Below are 23023 nucleotides of genomic sequence, written 5' to 3' on the forward strand. Positions count from 1 at the left end.
GCGTGCGTCATGCAAATCTGAGAAAATTCTGTATCGCAAATTAACACGAACAATGAAAGACAATAAAAGTCAATCCATAGGTACTGATACTATAAGAGTGGGTTGCACCAGAGGCGTGGTTATAGTTACAGTTATGGTCAAAGTTATGGTTATAGTTAAGGCTAACCTTAACTTTGGCCACAGAATTTAATAGATGTCTTTTGCGTTAGTTTTTTTGTTAAAGCTACATTTAATGGGATTAAATAATATAAATAATTTAATTGTCCGTAAAAATCGTAAGGAAAAATATTTGTTATTGTTAACACTTTGAGCCATAGTACATTTAAAAAAAAAATCGATATAAGCATAAGCGGTTATGGTTATCGTTTAAATTTGTCGTTCTTCACCAAAGATTTGACATTTTGCACTGTAGTTATGGTTAAAGTTGCAGTTCTTTATACAAGGTGTAACAAAAATAAGTGATAATACTTTAGGGTGTGTATGTGTTCCTTATAGAGAGTTTACTACAAGGAGTTCTCTACAAGGAACACGTACACACCTTAAAGTATTATCACTTATTTTTGTTACACCCTGTAGATAAAGTAAGTTGGTGCAATTCTGTTCAATCTTTACACTTACACCTCTGTACCGACTTTGATGAAACTTGTCAAACTTGTCATGGCAACAACATCTACTAATATTTTATTCGTTTTTAATTGAGTACATTAATTAAAGACATGAGTGGATAAACCGGGTAACTAACATTTTACAACATAAGAGCCGTTACTAATTTTTTCCCTTATAATTTGAACAAACCTTGAAACTTACCTACTTCATCATCAGGCTAATATCTAGCTATACAGTTTTTTTTTTCAAAACATTTTTCTGGCTTTAAAACCTCCATTTATGCAAAAAAGTGACTTTTTTCAAATTGCTACTTACACGCTTCATCCACTCATGTCTTCAATTATTCTACATTTCATTTTATTTTACATCACTGATCTACTGAAGTAAAACCACAGCCTGATAAGAAAAAGGCGTGAAAAACTTAACAGGCACCTTGCCATTCTAATACAATCAAAATTAATCAAGGATTAAACACAATAATAAACTTTTTTCCTCGCGAACTTTGCGTTGTGACAAAATTATTGGCATTGGCTATATTTTATTGATACTTAACGACGATTATCTCTGTTTTATACGTAAAATATAAAATATATTTCCTCAATTTAACTGTAGTTTGTAAATTAAAATCAGGTTTTTATCTTAAAAAAGGTTATGGGTAGGTAAACATTTATTTAATAAGCTATTATAAAATTAGATCTGAAATTGTTTAGTTCTCGTCTTTGTTTTTGTTTCTAGGAATTTCTAGTGTACCTAAAGCAATGTCGTTGACATTACTTCGTTTATTTAATTACATTAGGCTGTAGGCATTAATTAACCTAAAAAGAGTTTAAAATCCTGTCGATAACAGAGGCAGTACCCTGTTAACGATCAAATTTGTTTGATGTATCTAATTTACGTTTTCATCAAACAGCAGCGCAGACGCACAAACGTGCATCATACAAGTTTGTCAAACAATTAGCTAGATTCGGTTTGAGATCATGAGATCTTGTTTGACAAATACAGCGGAACACGATCAAACACGTTTGTCAAACGCTACGCCAATCCAAATTTTCTTCAAACAGCTCAAACACGTAGATTGTTTGACAAACGCTTTAAACAAAGCTGTGCACTATCAAATTGTTTGACAAACACGTAAAGTTTGACAAACAATTTGATCGTTAAGTACCCTGTAAACGACCAAATTTGTTTGACAAACTTGTTTGATGAAATTTACGTTTTCATCAAACAGCAGCACAGACGAACAAACATGCATCATACAAGTTTGTCTAACAATTAGCTAGAATCGGTTTGAGATCATGAGATCTTGTTAGACAAATACAGCGGAACACGTTTAAACACGTTTGTCAAACGCTACGCCAATCCAAATTTGCTTCAAACAGCTCAAACACGTAGATTGTTTGACAAACGCTTCAAACAAAACTGTATACTATCAAATTGTTTGATAAACACGTAAAGTTTGACAAACAATTTTATCGTTTACAGGGTCCTTTACAGGGTAATATAGTTTGACGTTTGGGTAGCATTTCAGAAAAAATAATAGAATATTTTTATTTATGTTTGTTGAGGTTGATCAAGAGTTTTTTTTTTCTTAATCGTAGGCAAATTTTGGTAACTGTTAAAAGATAACTCTTTGGTCATGTTTTATTTATTTTTCGTTAGAAGAAAAATATTATACAAAATAGCTTAGCAAAATATCCACAGCCGAACATATAACCTCCTCCTTTTTAGAAGTCGGTTAAAAACTCAAATATATAAAAAAATCGCGCTCGTGTGCTCCGGTGTGTGTGCGTTTATCCTTAAAATTTAACTTTTCAGTAAGTATAATTATACCTTTTACCACTCTTACGCACTGATATGAAAGTCATTAATTATAAACGAATTTGGCAAAACGTGTATGGCATACAAGTTACATATTAACAGGTACTTATGTAATTGTTTTTTTGAAAATATAAAGACTTGTAATTTTATATAAATTGTATGTTCCCATCATTGACATCTTTTTGAATAAACTTTTTCATACAGCTTAGACGAAAAAATATCTATAATTTTGGGTAAAAATGTAGGGGAGCTTTCCACATAAAAATCGTTTGCGGAGACTTTAAAATTAAAATTGTCATTGGAAATATCGTCAATAGGGTAAGCGAGCTAGCTCTAAAAAAGATCACATTATTTTTTCGTTAGGTCATAATTATTATGCATTTTTTTTATGAAATAAGGGGGCGAACGAGCAAACGGGTCACCTGATGGAAAGCAACTTCCGTCGCCCATGGACACTCGCAGCATCAGAAGAGCTGCAGTTGCGTTGCCGGCCTTTTAAGAGGGAATAGGGTAATAGGGGAGGGTAGGGAAGGGAATAGGGGAGGGTAGGGAAGGAAATAGGGGAGGGTAGGGAAGGAAATAGGGGAGGGTAGGGGATTGGGCCTCCGGTAAACTTACTCACTCGGCGAAACACAGCGCAATCGCTGTTTCACGCCGGTTTTCTATGAGCCCGTGGTATTTCTCCGGTCGAGCCGGCCCATTCATGCCAAAGCATGGCTCTCCCACGTCACAATTATAAAGTGTTACATGCATGTTAGATTATTATAAAGCGGTTGGAACTTGCCGTAAAATTTAACAAAATAATGAAAATAATAAAACTAATAGATATTAATATAATTCTATTTGAATATGAAAGTCACTAAATAATAAACAACCTGAATATCGTTCCAATCTTGAACATTAAATGCGGTAAGTATTGCTTAATTTCGCAAATGTGCATATAAATAGGTATATAATAAAAAACTGTTGAAAAGGCAAAACGTGATCATAATATTATCATTAATTTACATACTTAAAACAAAATACGCTTTTAAAACTGGTCTAACACTAAACAGGTTGGACAGTTGTTCCTTAAACGTGTCTTAGCATCTTGTAACTGTGCAAGGATTATGATATTATTTTAAAACAAAACAAAAACATTTTTTTTTTGTTTATGAGCCGAAACTCGATACGACTCGAGTCTAAAAACAGTTTATAAGAGTTTATAGGTTTTTATCTTTGTAAAAGTAGTTCGCAGAATCAAAAAATTTACGGTAAAAAATTTAATGTACTTTTTATCCCGAAAAAGAGCAGCGAAGATGCGGATAAAAGCTAATACAGTTTGCATAATAGTAATTGTACTATTATCTATTCTGCGATAATAGTTATTAATATTATATAGGCGATATTGCCTATTTGTTTTTGTCTCTTCAAAGTTCAAAGATTAGAATTATTTCGTGTTGACACTTGACTTCTACAATATGCCTATGACAAGCATAAGCCGAATAAAATATTATGGTTTGAAAACATTATTTTTGTAATAATAGGATAATAGAAATCCACTATGTACTACTTTTATCCTATTATCGAGAGGGATTACTTTAGATAATAATAATCTACTAATCCGTAAAAACTATAATCCGCGTAAAACATTTTCCTAGTCGTGAAACTAATCTCTAAATATTTACTAATCTAACCTCTTACTATAATTGTAAAATGAAAATAACAAGTACTATACCTACTATACCATACTTTTTGTATTATACCATACTTTTTGCATTACTTTTTGTACCATACTCTGAGCAAATAAACCAATTATGAATACTATGTAGAGAGGTAATGCCCGTTTCCACCAACCGCTCCCTATCCCTAAAGTAAAACGCATAGCTCCTAGCGCCCATTATCAGCTGCCCGAAACAGCTTAGTTAAAACCATAAAGTCAATATATGGTTAAAACATACGTGATTGTAAAAACGTTTCTGAGATACACGAGCCTAAAAACCGTCAAAACAGTTGGCGGATCGCGGATGTGTTAGACTTTAGAGGGTTGTTGGTGAATATGGGCATTAGTCTAAGGTACAATATATATTATGATGTTATTATAAGAAAATCTAATAAATATTTATATAATCGGTATGAAAGTTATTACTTACTTACTTTGATAGCAAAAACCTTAAACAATGGAATTTTCCCAACTAATAAATACTGAAGCGTGTGTCAAGTACAGAAAATATCAATTAAGGTAAAAGTAAAACCATTAAAGTTACTATTATGTTCTGAAGTAGCATTCAATTTCATATTATGTTTTTTTTTATTAGGACCTTCCTACTTCCTATTTTATTATTTTATATGTTACCTACATATTTACTGAAACTACATATACGGTATACCTTTATACTGACTAATTCTGAAAAATTTAAACATTAAACGTAAGTACAGTAAGATTCGTAACGTAACAAAAATTTGAAAGATATTCACGTTTGTAAACTTTTACAGCAATATTTAAAATATTTATTGCACTTTTAGGGTAACGACCAACAACGTCAAAACAATTACTGTTGGAAAGATACTTTGTTTGTTGACTCCTGACAAAAAGCTCGGTAGTCACGAATCAGGCAATAATAGTAAAGTTTAAAAAGAAAGAATAGTACTCAGCGCAAAATTACAGGCTGTGCCTGACAAAATAACGAAGACACCGCCTTTGTTTTGCAATTAAGTTATCGTTTAAGGCTTTCAGTATCTTTAAGGTTTATTGCAATATGCAGAATTTTCTCGAACGAAACAAAAAGTGAGTAGAAAACGTAACGCGAGTACTCCGCCACCTGATACCGGGTGTCAGATGTTGTAGAAATCGGGTCGCCACGCCATTTCGACGTGAGCGAATTATTATTGCTTATTGCACATTATAGACCGAATAAAGCCTGACCAACAAAATAAAGAAAACAATGGTTTACACTCCAAAAGTGCCGGCAGAAATAGTAAGCGCAAGTACTTTTGCTGCAATTTAGAAAGAGAGGGAGCTAATACTTCATATTATAAGTCTGCCACCGTCTTAACTTTTACCAATTTCCATCCAGGTAAGATATCACCCTTCCCAAAAATGTAAACAAGTTGTAGGCTGCGTTTCCAACGGAGCTGAGTTATTTATAAAGCTGCGTTGTGAGGAATGTGTTTTACAAGAACCAATAGAATCGGTGCGCTAAATGAGTTCTATTGGTTCTTAAAAACCAGTCCTCGCAAGGCAGCTTAGCTCAGCTCAGGTGGAAACGTAGCCGTAAAGTTGTAGAGCTTGGAGACATTATACGTAGCACCGGACTCTACGAAAAGAAACTCAATATTTTTCACTACGAAGTACAAACCTACCTATTGCATATTATTACACTCATTTGAGATAATAATAGGTGTTATACGTTACGTTTATCTGTGACCTCGGAACAACCTATACCTAAATAATAGCAACAATTAGAGTTAGGCAATTTTTCACGGCGCACCGAACTCTAGTAGACTTACCTACTACCAAATCTCCTAATAACTAGTTTAATAAGATGATTGGGTATAATGATAATTGGGTAGATAAGATGGAAAAGCAGGAATTAATAGTATTCACCAAACTCTGCCTATGCTCTCTATCTCCTTGGTCAATATTAAGCCTTTAACGAATAAAAGGATGGTTATAATTAGATACATTAGTTTGTTACGCATATTTAATAAAATCGGCCAAGTGCGAGTCGGACTCGCGCACGAAAGGTTCCGTACCGGTAATCGGTATAGAGTGAAAGTAGACAAAAAAATGTGTTTTTGTATGGGAGCCCCTCTTAAATATTTACTTTATTTTAATTTTATTGTTAATTATTACAAATATAATTACTTAATGATTTTCTGAAAATTTCAAGTGACTAACTGTTTTTGATTATACGATTACCATTATTGATTACGACCAAAAAAGGCCAAAAAAAACACGTTTCGTATATGGGAGCCCCCCTTAAATATTAACTTTATTTTATTTTTAGTATTTGTTGTTATGGCGGCAACAGATATACACAATCTGTTAAAATTTCAGAAGTCTAGCTATAGCAGTTCTTGAGTTACAGCCTGGAGACAGACAGACAGACAGACAGACATCGAAATCTCAGTAATAGGGTCCCGTGCCTTATTAAGGTTCCGTACCCAAAGGGTAAAACCTTTGGGTACGGAACCCTAATAAGGCAAAATGCCGTAATGCCCATCTTCACCAACTGCGCACTGACGCTAAAATGGGATATATTTTGCCGTCAGTGCGATCGTTTAGAGATAAGAAACTTATTCAGTTTTCACCAATTCCTATGTCAACTAAGTCCTTACACTATATTCATTAGAAGATATACCTAATACCTATATAAGGTTTTCATCCATGTATGTCATATGTTTATGTACATGCATGAAAACCTAATATATAGGTATATCTTCTTAAACCAAACGTTACGGTGCGATTGGTAAAAACGAGCATTAGTCGTTTCCGAACAAATTTGTAGTTATTTAAAATACAAATAAAATTTAATTTTAAATTTTGGTAGTCTCGCCAAAACTCGAAAACGGCTGAACCGGTTTGGCAAATTTTAGTGTTGAAATATACGTGGAAGTTCAGGGAAGGTTTATAGTAGGAGGAAAGTGATACGAAGATCACCGAGTCATTTAGTTAATACAAAACGTACGCTTTAATCTCTAAATGATGTATTCTGAAGCAATATGTGCCATATCGCATGCGGGCTATCTACACTATTATTATGTCTCTAGGCAAACATACTTCAATTTATACGTGGGAGAGCCATGCTTCGGCACGAATGGGCCGGCTCGACCGGATAAATACCACGTTCTCACAGAAAAAAAAGAGTGAGTGAGTTTACCGGAGGCCCAATCCCCTAACCCCTACCCTATTCCCTTCCCTACCCTCAACTATTCCCTTCCCTTCCCTTCCCTACCCTCCCCTATTACCCTATTCCCTCTTAAAAGGCAGCTCTTCTGATGCTGCGAGTGTCCATGAGCGATGGAAGTTGCTTTCCATCAGGTGACCCGTTTGCTCGTTTGCCCCCTTATTTCATTAAAAAAAATTACCTATACATACATATACAAACAAATTATTTCAGTTCTTTCTCTTTTTATTTCTTTGTTCTTTACCACTTTACACTTATCAATTGCATTGTGCACCTAACCTACATAAAACGGTTGTTACATAATAAATACAATTAATATATCAGTTGCATAATTAATTTATTTAATTTCGTAAGTTGCAACAAAACAACTGTGCGTAAACCGTGTCTCGCATTTTGAAATTTCACAAATCTGTGAGCAATTTAATAATTACGATAGAGCAGTTTTTCACAAAAATCACAGCTAAAAATTCAGGATGTTGCACTAAGGGTTTGTTTCAATACTTACTGATAAGTGCCGGATAGGCTATCCACAACTTATATGACTGATTCTCCATACTCTATCTGTCAGATAAGTTGTGAATAGCCTATCTGGCACTTATCTGCAGTAAGTGGTGAAACAGGCCCTTATTGTATTAGATAGTTAAAGTAAGGTTAGTGTAAGGGTTCATTATGATACTCTATGCCTAGCCCTAACCACACGCCTTTGGGTAAAAAAAACTTCAAGTAAACAATATACAAAGAGATTTGATGGTTACTTAAAATTAATTAAAATGAATATAATTATGTTGACTTCCCCATAAATTGTCAAAGCTCTGATTAAATTAAAGTTAAGTAAATGTCTCTGGGCCTTTTTATCGCGACTCATGTACTCATACTTTCATGTCACCTGACACCGTAGAAATTTCATCAGAGGTGCAGCCATAGAGATAGGTTCTTGACCTTACGAAGAATGCTCGCTGAGACGACGGAGAATGTAGAACATTTTGTACCGACTTAGAACGGGACGTCTGGGAGCACTAACTATGGATGTGCTAATAATAGGAGCTTGTCTTATCTATGTTATCAGTGAATTCTTTGCCTTGCATCCTGTTTAAAAAAAGGATTTTTATTAGTCATAGGCTCAGAGCTTAAAGATAGATATCTAGTAGAATTAATCAGTCTATAGAATTTATAGTATGTATTGATTGCACTCACAGAAATATTTGAAATGTCCCGAGTGCTAATGCACTCAGCTACCAGCACCCATAGCATGGCTTCAGTAGAAATACGAAAGTATAGACAAACAGCGGAGATAAATTGAAAGTGCCGTTCCGATTTTTACCGCGGCTAGCCGCGATCGACAAAAATTCAATTAAAATACCACTTTATGACATAGACTATAGTCTACGTCATAAAGTAGGATTTTATTTGAATTTTAGGACCATAGTCTATGTCATAAAGCGGCATTATAATATTTGACTTTTTGTCGATCGCGGTTAGCCGCAGTATGTTTGTCTATACTTTCGTATTTCCACTGTAGCCATGCTACGGGTGCAGGTGTAGATAATGCCGGAGCCAATAAAGATTATAATAAACCATAATACATTTTTTATTGATTAAAAAAATATAATATGGCTAGTACATTTTTGATTTCAGGGTTTTTTTTTCTAAAGAAACATAATTTTACGGATGGATAAAAATAAGAGCCATTGATAATAGTTACAATTATTATTATCAATGCCACTTTATATTTTAAATTAAAGAGAAAACTTTAAACCCTCAAGAGTCAAGCCACTAAATTCTAACTGCCGATCCACACTCGCGCGCGACAGCACGCCGCGGACCGCGGCGTGCTGTCGCGCATTCTGCCAAATTTACTGATCCACACTCGCAAAGTTCGCGACATGTTCGCAATGTTGCCACTTTTTAATTTCTTCACTTTCTTGACGCACTATAGTTTGCGCCCTTGAGCCAAATTTATCTTACTTTATATTATAAACTAGATGTCCCACGCGGCTTCGCTCGCGTAAATTATTAGGAATTTTACGGAAATCGTACATTTTTTCGCAACAAAATAGCTTATCTCTCTTCACGTAGTCTACTCTATATCTGTGCCATGAACGCCTCCGTGGTCTAGTGGTACAGAGCGCGGCTCTTGACTCGGAGGTCGTGGGTTCGAATCCCGCGTTATGCCGGCTCTTGATATAGGCGAACGCGTTGGCCAACGCGTCTGCAGACGCGTTGGCAGTGCGCTTGCAACGGCGTTTGTGAGTAATCCACACATAGGAAGGTCGTTCAGTATGCTTTGGATCGCGCCAATGTGCGGACGGATTCAAAATGGATGTTTAGTCGCTAACAGCTGCAGCTGTTTATTTATTCACAGCTTATAATTACTTTGTAAATGTGGACAAGAAAAAGTTTTTAAAGAGTATTCTGGAAATAAATAAATAAAAGGCGAGAAAACGTAACAAACAAAGAAATAAACTCACTTTTACATAATATTTTATAATATTAAAATAATATAAGTAATTATTTTATTACCTACTTATTATTTATTAAATTATTACATACAAAAATTATTACATATTATAATAATTATCATAATTATAACTCCGGGCAAACTGATCGCGCGGCCTATGTGTGGATGGAGCGCGAAGCTTGCGACAAATGTCCTTTGATCTTTTGCCGACATTTCCGACCCGCGCGGCAAGCTCGCAGATGCGTCGGCCAACGTCTAAATACCTACGGCCAACGCGCGAACGCCCGTTCTACACATTGGGCCAACGCGTCTGCAGACGCGTTGGCCAACGCGTTCGCCTATATCAAGAGCCGGCATTGGAAACATGTTATTTCCAAGTTTGGTTAGGACAATGCAGGCTGATCACCTGATTGTCTGACAAGTAAGATGATCCATGCGTCGGATGGGCATGTAAAAAGTCGGTCCTGCGCCAGATCTCTCGCCAGTCGTGTCGGTCTTCCGTCCCACTGGGTTATGAGAGTAAAGGATTAGAGAGTGCTCTTGTGTACTGCGCACACACTTGGGCACTATAAAATTACTCCTGCGTAGCTGGCCTGGTTTCAATGAAACCGGCCACCGTCACCGAAATCGGTGTGGGAGCTATTATTATTATTATTATATCTGTGCCAAATAACATACAAAATTGCTTTAGTAGTTCGGATAAACCCTTGCTAATAATTTTCCGTTTTAACCACATTTCCTCCGTTTCTTCGGTCCTATTAGTTTGCGTGATAAAATAGCCTATAGCCTTCTTTGATAAATGAGCTATCTAACACTAAAATATTTTTTTATCGGACCAATAGTTCCTATGATTAACGTGTTCAATCAAACAAATAAATATTTTTTAAATCGCTTGACAAAATCGAATCTTGATCTAAATGTCTATGAAAAGTACCAATGGGTCATAATAGGCTCATAATCATGGGATGCATATAACTTTATAAGGTATAATATGGTAGTGATGATGAATGTAATTTGCATAAGCAGCATATGCTTTCCGTTCTTAAAGCAATGCAAAGGAGTTCTCTCAGCACCTTCGCAATCTAATCATTAAATACCAAATTTTCATAACTTTTTGCTTGTTAAGTTTTCAGTAAATTATTTATAAGCTTCTCCGAATCTCGATTGTTAAGGCTCATTTAACTAATTAACGATTTGATGATAAGATATCGAGTGCACAAGTGCATTTTTAATTGCAATTCGAAATTTTCAGAACGAGTTTCAACCGGTTTGTTGTTTTGCAAGTTTTTGTGGAAAAAAACTTTGTCGCCGCACTGATTTTGCGATTATGAACCCAACGCAATATATAACAAATATTACTAAGAAAGAAAGGGATAAAAATCCTTACTTTACCTAAAAAATTGCTTCTAAACGTATAAGACGCTATTTAGTTCGTGAAATAGTCTGAAAATATGGCTGCCGACTTTTACCAAGACAATAATGCAATACACCGACACATAATAAGACAGATAACTTTAGGCTTTAATGTAAGCATTATGTAACACAGGTAAGACCTTAGATGTTGTAAGTTAGGCAATTATCTTCCTGTACTCAAACTTACTGACCTAAACAACTCTTCCTAGTATGCTTAAGTGAAAGATAACATAAACTTTATTATCATGATGTTAGTAAATTTTTAAATTCTGCTTTTCAATATAAAATAGACAAAGCTAAAAACAAAATTACTATACTTTAAGATGTAGATACCTATATAATTATGTCTACCTCTAGGAAATATTTCTTCTACAATCTACAACCCTACTGTGAAATGGCAGACATTTAAATTGCTTTCCGGACAACTCAACTAATAAGCAGCACTTGAATTACCTGCAAAAAGCATCTGATTCACAGTGCAGTGCGTCATGCGTATATCTATGTATCTATGTTGACCAATACAATGAGTCATTGTCAAGTCGGCCGCCGCGCCGCACTCCGGTACTTTCAAACACAGATATATAACGCATGGATGGAGCTACTTTCATTTCAAAAGCTTTCGTCTGTGATGATGATAATTTTGTTATCATCAAAAAATTATAATAATAACTAGCATTTTGCGTCAGCGCAGCCCTTAGAAGTTAACAAGAATATAATTATTATGTTTTCAATTTTTCATAAAAAATAACGCTAATTAGAATGTTGAAAATGCATCACAAGGCGAATCTTATCGATGATTATTTTTAATGTAAATTATTGTTATTTAAATGTTAATAACTATAGATTGTTACTGTGTACTATTTCAATGTGAACATCGTATAAAATTCAGAGAACTTTACATAACGAGAAAATGGGGTGAATAAAAATACAAGGGTGAACAGATACAATATCAAAAATGTTTTTTTAACCGTTTGGTGATTTTCCTTTTCAATGTATGGTATATTGAAAGTAAATATAAAACGTAATCAATCTCTCCAAAGAAAACACGAATACAATATTTCGCAAAGCGTATAATCCAGTTTCTATAGAGCCACGTGGTCCAGGGCTGTACCCGCTAGCAACAGTACCGGTTCCTCAATATACCAGGGCTTCTCAAACAGTATCGCGACGCCCTAGGGTATCCAGGGGCCACATAAACGCACTGGCCCCTGTAATATTTTACCCAGGAGCCACACGAACTACACAAGATTAATTGTCTTCAACGAAGTTAGTCGAAACTTTTACAATAATACGACCGCACTTAAAGATATTTAATGATGGAACTTCAATTGAATGCAGATTTTCACAAATAATATTTGGGGCTTTTGCCACAATCTTCATTTAATTACTGTTGTAATTAATATTCGTCTATGAGTGCGGTAGATGTATTATAGAGTCATAAGTCATAACTGATGGCACCTATTCTATAGGTAGGAGGTAAAGAAAGGAAAAGTTCTTTTTTTATCAATTTCTCACGAACTGGGGTTCAAGCTGTTGCCAAAAAATATATTTGGAATAAGTAACTAATAAGCAATATATTTTTTAATTATAGTTATTGCAAGTTACTAGTTAGTAATAAGTAATAACATAACTAATTCAACTTGTATCTGCTATGATTTACTCTTTAAAATGCTTAAATTTGTAGAGGTCAATCTATCAGGAACTTGTTGCGAAGAGTGGGAGGCCAAGGGTGTCACAGAAAAAGTTTGGGAAGCCATGTTGTGACCACAGCTCAAGCTACACTGGTCGGCTTATATTCGCCGTGTTTAGCTACAGCCTTAAGTAATCAAAACAAGTTATCCTTTTTTGTTTTCGCTAATGGCTTTTGGCTCGTTTATTTTCGAGTTTTATTGCGTTGGGAATAATAAAACTTAACACATTTTAGGTTTCTTATTCAGTGCATAGTGTTAATATTTTAAAATATTTCACTCATCACTTGTAAACTGTTTAATACCTAATGAGCCTTCACTGGACACTAAAGTTTTCGAAAGATAGAGAATAAATAATATTTTTACAAACTAAAAAAGTACTTTTCTTTTTTTTTTTCAAAATTTTAATAAATTATTGCATTGCCATCGGCTCTTAATACCTATGCAAAGTTTCGAATTAATTAGACTACTAGTCGAAATAGGTAAAAATCGTGCTTAAAAATTCCGTTACTGTACAGATTACAGGTCCATGCAAATAAAAGCATCTGGTAAATTAGTTACATTAACTAATTATAATTTTCAAACAGCAAATAAATTTAATTAGAATTGTTCTTAGACGATCTTATTACAATAGTTAAATTAACTAACGTCATAATAATAATTTATGAGCGGCGTCAAGATATTGCTAAAGTTAGACTTCAAACAGACCGACTTGTCTAGATAAACTGGTTAGTTCCTTTAGACCTTCTGTCGGTCTATTTTGATGCAATGAAAGAATATTATTGGGAAAAAATAACAAAGATTAAGAAAAGCATTATAATTTATAAGTATTACTAGCTGTCCCGGTGAACTTCGTGTCACTTTAAAACCTTCCCTGGACTTCTACGAATATTTTAAGACTAAAATCAGCCCAATCCGTCCAGGCGTTTTCGAGTTTTAGCGCGACTAACACATTTGAAAATCCATTTTTATATATAAGATTACTGATTAGGAAGGTTAAAATAGGAGGTAGGTAGGTTTATATTTATATGTATGTTATAAACTTTTACATGTTATTTTTAATTAATAAATGGAAATAAATGAACACGAATATAATGTACTTATAATATAATCTCATAGTTCAATAGGAACTAGTAAGAGTACCTAGAATCGAAGGTTCATAAACCCAAAAAATATAGAGGTCTGTAAGACATAGAAAAAGTATCACAAAAGATAACAGCAACGAAAGAGAATTTGAGGACACAGATTATATTTCTAAAATTGTTGATTTACCTTCACCGAAGAAATTACACAATTACATGCTAGACAAATAAAAGAATTGTGTAATTAAAAAGAAATTTTTAGAAAAATTCATGCCCATTTGCAGATGTAAGAAATCTCTAAATGCGAGAATCATTAACCGAGGCAAACGCTGAGTGAATGTAATTCTTAGTTTAGTCAAAATGCGCAGTCATCATCTTGCACGCCTCACTATTTACTTGTCGTTAAAAACCAATTCTAAAATAGAAATCATAATATCGTCGTGATAAGGATTGAGAAGTTAGAGTTTTTTAAGAAGAACTACTGTTTCTTCTTAACCAAGGAAGTATAAAAAACTATGCAGGGGTTGGAATTTATCAAAATCCTTTCTTAGCGGATGCCTTCGTCATAACATCTACCTTCATGCAAAATTTCAGCCCGATTCGTCCAGTGGTTTGGGCTGTGGTGATAGATCACCATGTCAGTCAGTCACCTTTGAGTTTTATATATATAATACGAGCTTTTGCCCGCGGCTTCGCTCGCGTTAAGAAGTATTATTAATTATTATATACAAACTTTCATCCCCTATTTGAACCCCTTGGGGTTGGAATTTATCAAAATCCTTTCTTAGCGGATGCCTACGTTATAACATCTACCTGCATGCCAAATTTCAGCCCGATCCGTCCAGTGGTTTGGGCTGTGCGTTGATAGATCACTATGTCAATCAGTCAGTCACCTTTGAGTTTTATATATATATAGATTAAATATTATTATGGATTTGGAATTTGGATAGACTAAAGCGGTGCTTGTTATTCTTGCACGGTAATCTAGCCTATTTACTAAATAAATTATGTACCTAGTCTAGAGCGGGACTTGCTTGTCTCGCGAGTCGCGCGGCTATTATTTTCACTTTTTACTTTTGCCATTTTTTTGCAAGAGGCCATGACTCCTTCAGGAAGTGGTGTCTTCCAAATGACTTTGGCCAATTGTATTGGTTCAGTGACACGTGGCCCAGGCGCTGCGAAAGGCAATCGGCACTCGCGACGCATGTTAATTATATCACATTCATTAAAATTCCAACTTGCGTTGCGGATTTAAGAAGTTCCAAATGTTATCTAAAGAAGTACAGAACGTGTATCCTACCAAGAGCAAGAAAGGATGGAAGGGGAGGATTAAAAGATCAGTTTGGGAAAGGTTTCCACCTACCAAAGATGGGATTGACATAGTCATAGTGTGAAAAATTATATTACGTATACATGGAACCATAGAGTGGACAATAATTTTAACATTAATCACTATACGACGATACGCGACGAAGAGTTTTTTTTTAATGAAATAAGGCGGCAAACGAGCAAACGGGTCACCTGATGGAAAGCAACTTCCGTCGCCCATGCAGCTTCAGAAGAGCTGCAGGTGCGTTGCCGGCCTTTTAAGAGGGAATAGGGTAATAGGGGACGGTAGGGATGGGAAGGGAAGGTAATAGGGGAGGGTAGGGAAGGGAATAGGGTAGGGGATTGGGCCTCCGGTAAACTCACTCACTCGGCGAAACACAGCGCAAGCGCTGTTTCACGCCGGTTTACTGTGAGGACGTGGTATTTGTGCGTATACATGGAACCATAGAGTGGATAATAATTTTAACATTAATCATTATACGACGATACGCGACGAAGAGTTGAAACTCAAAATCTAGTAACACATTCACAAATCACACTAATAATATTATGTTCAGTAAAAATATTATAGTACTTCCAAGTAGGAGCCCTATAAGTACATATGAAACATACTAAACTGTGCCTTTATTATCTTAATCTGTGACTGACAACACCAAACATATTTTTTCAGCTTCCCAGCCATAAATATAATCTGTTCTCATTAGTGGGATCAAAGTGGTATAAAGCAAGCGTGTTCCTGATAGGGCGTAGTTTGTGTTCATGATAAGGCGTAGTTTGTTACCGATATGTTTGTTTGGGATATCCCTTTTTTGTGCCTCGGAACTAGGAAGGGTGTTAGATTAGTCAAGTTATAAATCTGTCATACTTAAAACATTTATGGCCATGCTACGGCCATGTTATTATAAAATAGGGGCAGATTTTGTGAGCAAATAGTTTTGATGATCGTTTTGTTTAGCTTTAGACTATTGAGAAAATACTTTACTAATATTGAAAAAGTTGATGCTCTAATGACTTCTCAAATAACAAAACAAGAAAGCAGCGTAGTTAAACCTAAGAACATGAAAAATCCTTAAATAAAAATTATTTGCAGACTGTAAAGAACCACGACCTTAAAATCAAATAACTTTAAAAAATCTCTCCTGTAAAATAAACCACCCTTTTTCCCTGGTACAAGGATGTCTGACGTATGTTTATTCATTATAAACTAATATAAAAGTTGTACAAACATACCTATTTATAAAGAAGTATGGTTTTGTCAGGTTTTTTTCATTTCGTTAAGGACCCATCTCGGAGTCACTTGGGTTGAGAGCTTTTGAGAAAGTATTTACATTTTGCTCTTATAAAGATTAATTCCTCGTCTTTTCTTTATCCAAATAAGTATAAGTAGCAGAATATTTTTCTTGCTTTCGTTTTTTAAAGATTTTGTCTCTATATTATATACTCGACGAACTAGATGTCCCGCGCGGCTTCGCCCGCGATAACTAGGAATTTTACGGAAACCGTACATTTTCCCGTAAAAAATAGCTATAATTCACGTGGTCTATCTGTGCCAAATATTGCCATAAAAATTGCTCCAGTAGTTCGTGAGATAAACCCTTTCTAATATTTCCCCCGTTTTTCCCACATTTTCCTGAGTTTCTTCGGTCGTATTAGTCGTAGCGTGATAATATATAGCCTATAGCAGGGGTTCCCAATCTTTTTCAGCCTGCGGCGCACTTACTAGTCAATATTTTGTAACGGCGCGCGGCGGCGCCCTACTCTACGTAGCTATTACAAAAAGATACATAAATAAACACTTTTAATGATTATAGTTAGTTTAAGCAAGTAAATAATAATTATTATTTAATCATCTGCCTGCTTTGTATAATTCATATTATATTTTTAATTATTTTATCATATTTGTGGGATGATGAATAATGATTGAGGATCAACTCACGGCGGCGCCCCCGTTGCCTTTCCACGGCGCACCAGGGCGCCGCGGCGCACAGTTTGGGAACCCCTGGCCTATAGCCTTACTCGATAGATGACTATCTAACACTGAAATAAGTTTTTAAATCGGACCTGTAGTTCCTGAGATTAGCGCGTTCAAGCAAATATACTCTTCAGGTTTATAATATTTAATAAAGAATTTTTTTAATTATCGCTTGACAAACTCGAGTCTCGATCTAAAAGACTATGAAATGGTATAATATGGTAGTGATGATGATGATGATGATGATGAATGTAATTTGCATAGTAGCATATGCTTTCCGTTCTTAAAACAACGCCGAAACTCCTAAACTTGTATCTATAAAGAATTAGGAGTTCTCTCAGCACCTTCCGAACCACGGTATACCAGGTATACCTCGGTGAAAAATTTTACTTGTTGGTAGCATATGCTTAGAATAGGTACTTCTCACGAAACCGAAGTCACCACATGTGTTCCTATAAATTTTGAGGAGTTCCTTCGATTACTTATGGATCCCTAATCAGATCACCACTTTTGTGAATATAATACCAAATTGAGATGATACCCTATATACCAAAAGAAAAATTTTGAAAATCTGTTAACAAACGGCGGAGTAATCGTTGAACATAAAAAAACGAACATAACACCTCCCCCATTTTGAAAGTCGGTTAAAATTGTAGCCTTTGCGTTATTCTGATGTATAAGCTATAATATTATTGGAAAGTTTCATTAAAATCCGTTCAGTAGTTTTTGCGTGAAAGAGTAACAAATATCCATACATCCATACATCCAAACAAACGAAAGCCTTTATAATATTAGTAGGATGCACAGAACAATAGTAGGATGTATAATATAGGTAAAGTACTTATACCAATTTGTATTTTGTGTATGAAATAAGTACCAAACTATTAAAAATCTCCCCATTCTAAACATGTTTTAAAATATCGTCTGCTTGCTAATTTTTTTCTAACGGCAATAAAATTATTCCGAGCTTTATAAAATGCCCAAGTTTCTGAAAGTACCCAAAATAAGCTTTGGCCTATTTTATTCTGACTAGAATTTAGACTTTGGACCATCATGTGGCTAGAAATCTGACAAAGTTTAGACCACCTTTTTTATTTTTGCACAGATATCGAGCAGATAGCTAAATATTTGACCCTTTAATTGGAGTACAAGGACCAAGCGTTAATAGTGTCTGGTATTTCCGGAATGCCACATTCTGGCGTCAATTAATACCACACACGATTATGAAACAATGAGCTCACTTCATGAAATAGTTCGACGAGGAATTTATGCGACGAAAACTATGGAGTTTTCAACTTCGTCGACTATATTCGAAATTTTGCGACGAATTATTTCAACTTGCATCCTCGCAGCCTAGTTTTTAAGTTTCGAACAAGAGTTTCAGATGGAAGAGCGCAAAATATCTCGAAAAAGAAATATCCACAGCAGAATATTAAGTTTTATCTCTTTGCAAGTCGGTAAAATAACTCTTTCTTTTGATAATTTTGTTATGGCGGCTCTCGACATAGGCGAACGCGTTGGCCAACGCGTCTGCAGACGCGTTGGCCAACGCGTTCGCCTATGTCGAGAGCCGCCATTATAAAACTCAAAAGCCTTAAGTAATAGTACCTAAAAGGATACAAGCGTAAATAACTGGATCAGACTTTACACAACATTTCCAAAATAGTCACGGTTGGCTTGGAGTGGAGGAATATTTTTTACTTAACAATGATAAATGGTTGCTATTTGCTCGTGACCAATTTAAAACGAGATAATCCATTATAGAAACGAGTATCGAATGTTAGTTGTTCGGTAGACTGGTTTTATCAGCTGAGCGCTAATGTTATTTTTTAGCCTATTAAGTAGATACTTATTAGCAACCAATTCTAATATTGCAGTATTATTTTAGAGTCGATTTCAGAGTTCAGAGTAAATGCTCGTGTCGTAGGTAAGTATAAGAATATTTTATAATGGTAGGCAGCTAACAACTTTCATAGAAAATGTATAGTAATTATCATAATGAGTTAGGTACTGATACAGAAGGAGCATTTTTTCAAGTAGGAAAGATGCAATTATAGAATTACCTCCTCCTTTTTGGAAGTCGGTCAAAAACTTATTTTATGTGTGTGCTGAGTGCTCTAACTGCTCTTACTCTGAAAAGTCCAAAACAGGAATACAATATTACCATCCTGTGACCGTGATATCTGGGGGCACGGGAGTGCCCCCGCCAAGATGAGCCAAGCGAAGCGCGCAAGGGCACTATCTACCTTTTCTCGAAACTTTTCGTCGTATTTTTGAACCCTCGTAACTTTGGTTTGAATAATGCCAGATAGTTGAAATTTTTAAGATATAATGACATGGGTATAGTTATTAAATGCGCAAATTTTGAATATCGTAGCTATTATACTTTAGATTTTATAGGTGTCCAAAAATCCACAATTTGGTCACTGACTCACCGATCATCAAAACGGTTAGGGTACTTCCTGAAGTCTTAGAAAGCTGAAATTTGGTATGTAACATAATATTAGTATCAAACCCAACTTAACCTATATCCGTACCATTATAGAGCAAAATTAGGCAAAAATTTGTGTTTTTTGTATGGGAGCCCCCTTTAATTTTTTATTTTATTTTAATATTATTATTAAATATTAAAGTAGACATATAATTAAGGACTTTGAGAAAAAATCAAGTACCTACCTGTTGCCATTATTTATATAGAGCAAAAAAGGCCAAAAAAATCACGTTTGTTGTATGGGAGCCCCCCTTAAATATAAATTTCATTTTGTTTTTAGTATTTGTTGTTACAGCAGCAACAGATATACATAATCTGTGAAAATTTCAACTCTTTAGCTATTACCGTTCTTAAGTTACAGCCTGGAGACAGACAGACGGACAGACATCGAACTCTCAGTAATAGGGTCCCGTTTCTACCCTATGGGTACGGAACCCTAAAAAATGAACCAAAAGAAAAAACAACATAAACCAGCTTACAAAAAGGAATGAAATCCCACCAAAAACATTTTCATGTAAAAATGTTGCCAAGATGAGAACATAATAGTATAGTTCGTCGTGTCAAAAAGTAGTGAGATCTCATGTAGAGCCAAGTTTCTAACCTTATATACTCAACCCTAAATCTAAAAACCTTAATTTTACCCTAAAGCACAGCAAAATATTTGATAATAATATTATAATGTGTCAGCCGCACGAGAAGAATCTAAAAACTCTACACATTAGTCAAAATCGGTGGCTTGGCCATTTTGTTATTCGCCAGGGCTTTGAACTTAATACTAAACTAAACTAAAATACACAGTAATGATAAATGGCCAGGCCACCGATTTTGACTAATGTGTAGAGTTTATAGATTCTCCTTGTGCGGCTGACACTTTAGGGTAAAATTAAGGTTTTTAGATTTAGGGTTGAGTATGTAAGGTTAGAAACTTGGCTCTACATGAGATCTCAATACTTTTTGACACGACGAACTATACTATTATGTTCTCATCTTGGCAACATTTTTACATGAAAATGTTTTTGGTGGGATATATTTTTATGTAATATAGTATATAGCCGGATAATGTATGATTAAGCCGGAAAAGCTTTTCTGACTTTCAGCTCGTGTTTTTGCAAATACTCGAGACTTCGCACTTCGCTGCACACAGCACAATACACGAAGTCGCAGTGAAATTTATTATATCCCCCGCTATCATACACCCTGTTTAGTCAGGCGTACCAACGTCAACATCTAAACAAACAGAGGCCTTTCCAACCCTGGGGCTACGCAAGAAGGGGAAATCTTAAGCTGTGGTGTCTACTTGATATTCTGTATCATTTTGTAATGTAAAAAATGTCTATGATATGGTTGCAAGTCTGTAATGATCTTTCGTAGAATCCATACTAATAATATTATAAATGCGAAAGTGTGTCTGTTTGTCACCTCTTCACGCCCAAACCGCTGAACCGATTTTGCTGAAATGTGGTATGGAGATACCTTGAGTCCCGGGAAAGGACATAGGATACTTTTATCGGTTCGGTATCGTTAAATGTACGGTTCCCGCGCGATAAACTAATTTTGACGCAACGGAGTTGCGGCCGTCGTCTAGTAAACTATAAAGATTGATATGAAAATAAACGTTAAATATCTGTAAGACACCTGCTACTTGTTTATAACGAAAAGGTACAATTAATTTTATGAATTATATAAGTACTTAACATTTTAAGTACGTTAATTAATTATGCAATTAATCTTCATAGATTAAGCACATTGCGGCGTCATTAAAAATGTAAACTGAGTAACTACAATAACAGGTATTTTGCAATAGTAAACTATCAACACAATAAGCAGTTGCAACACACTTTTTCATTGTCTAATAGCGGATCACAGAAGTAGGTATGTAAGCTGCATTGAGGCTTAAGCTCTGCAGGCAGTATACCACGCTTGCACTACTGTAAAACACATTATAAGACATGTATGATTTACTGCACAAAAACACGTTTATTACACCTCCATAACTTTAAATAGAATTAAAAAAGCCTCCGTATTAATCCCGGGAGCTTCGACCTTTTAAAACAAAATGTATAAAATTGCACCGAAATCGCTACAAAATACTTACATTCACCACAATCCAAACCTCACTAGAATATAATAGCACACACAGCACGTTTTTTAATACAGAAATGTTGTATTCTTTTTGTTGATCGCGCGGCGCGGGACGAAGCGACCTCTCGGCGGAGGAGAGTTGGGAGGACTGAGGACCGAGTGCGAGCGTCGAGGTCACTCGGCCCTCCCCTCACTTCAGGTAGCTGAGGGAATCTATACTCGATAACTTAGATTATGAATATTTGTTTATAAGATGCCGAATTTCGCGAGGAAAACCGAGAATAGAAGCCCAGATGGCTAACCGGTTGGCACTTGGCAGTCTTTTGATCTTTCATCTAAGATCTGCTTATTATTTTGTGTACTATCATTTATTAGGTATCTCGAGGATCAACGTACAAGCTATTTACAACAGACATATCAAATGGAAGTAGTAAAGTAATGAAACTTTGTCTGGGAAAACTTTTAGGGTGGATTGCACCAGAGGCGTGGTTAAAGTTAAGGTTAAAGTTATGGTTATAGTTAAGGCTAAATTTAGCTTTAACTTTACCTTTAATCTTAACTTTGACCGGAGAAATTGTCAGATGACAGCTGGTCCAACAAGGTTATAAATGAACGTGGGCGGGGGCGCTGCTGGTAAAGGAGAACTGTCAAAAATTCCTTTTTTATAATATGATGACAGCGTTAGTTCCTGTTTTCGCCACGTGCATTTAAAACCTTGTCGAGCTCTATGGTTATGGTTAAATATGGCGTCTTGATGGCGTCCATTTTTAACTTTAACCAAAGATTTGACATTCTGCATTGTAGTGAAAATTATAGTTAAAGTTACAGTTATAGTTAAAATTAGTTGATGCAACCCAACCTTAGAGGTTGTCAAAAACTTGGCGTAGGAACCAGCAACAAGTTCTAAACCTCTATTAGCAATCGGTAAAAATTTTACTGATAGTAAAGAGATCTACATTATGAATATAAACGTTATAGTTTGACTATGTTTCGACCTAGTCTGATACGTTAGAAAAGTCGCTTGACAGACACAAAAGACTGTCGAAGTACAGTAGGTCAGTAGTCCCCAACCTATTTTTTATGCGGGCCACAAACATGTTTTGATCTTGCTGTCGCGGGCTGCAACAAATTTTTTTAGGGTTAAAAATGGTTGTCGTCGCAGCACATCGCAAATTGCTATACATTTCAAGCTTAG

At 35.3% G+C, this 23023-nt stretch overlaps 1 protein-coding gene across 1 annotated transcript in view; it reads right to left on the minus strand.

Annotated features, from left to right (window-relative positions):
* Window positions 1-21961, minus strand: part of LOC121731352 — a 63673-nt gene extending 41712 nt beyond the window's left edge. Inside the window, exon 1 of the mRNA XM_042120753.1 lies at window positions 21842-21961. The gene's annotated coding sequence lies outside the window, so the exon portion shown is untranslated. The remainder of the gene's footprint in view (window positions 1-21841) is intronic.
* Window positions 21962-23023: the final 1062 nt, after the last annotated feature.

This window comes from Aricia agestis, chromosome 10, assembly GCF_905147365.1.
Source record: "Aricia agestis chromosome 10, ilAriAges1.1, whole genome shotgun sequence".
NCBI lineage: Eukaryota > Metazoa > Arthropoda > Insecta > Lepidoptera > Lycaenidae > Aricia > Aricia agestis.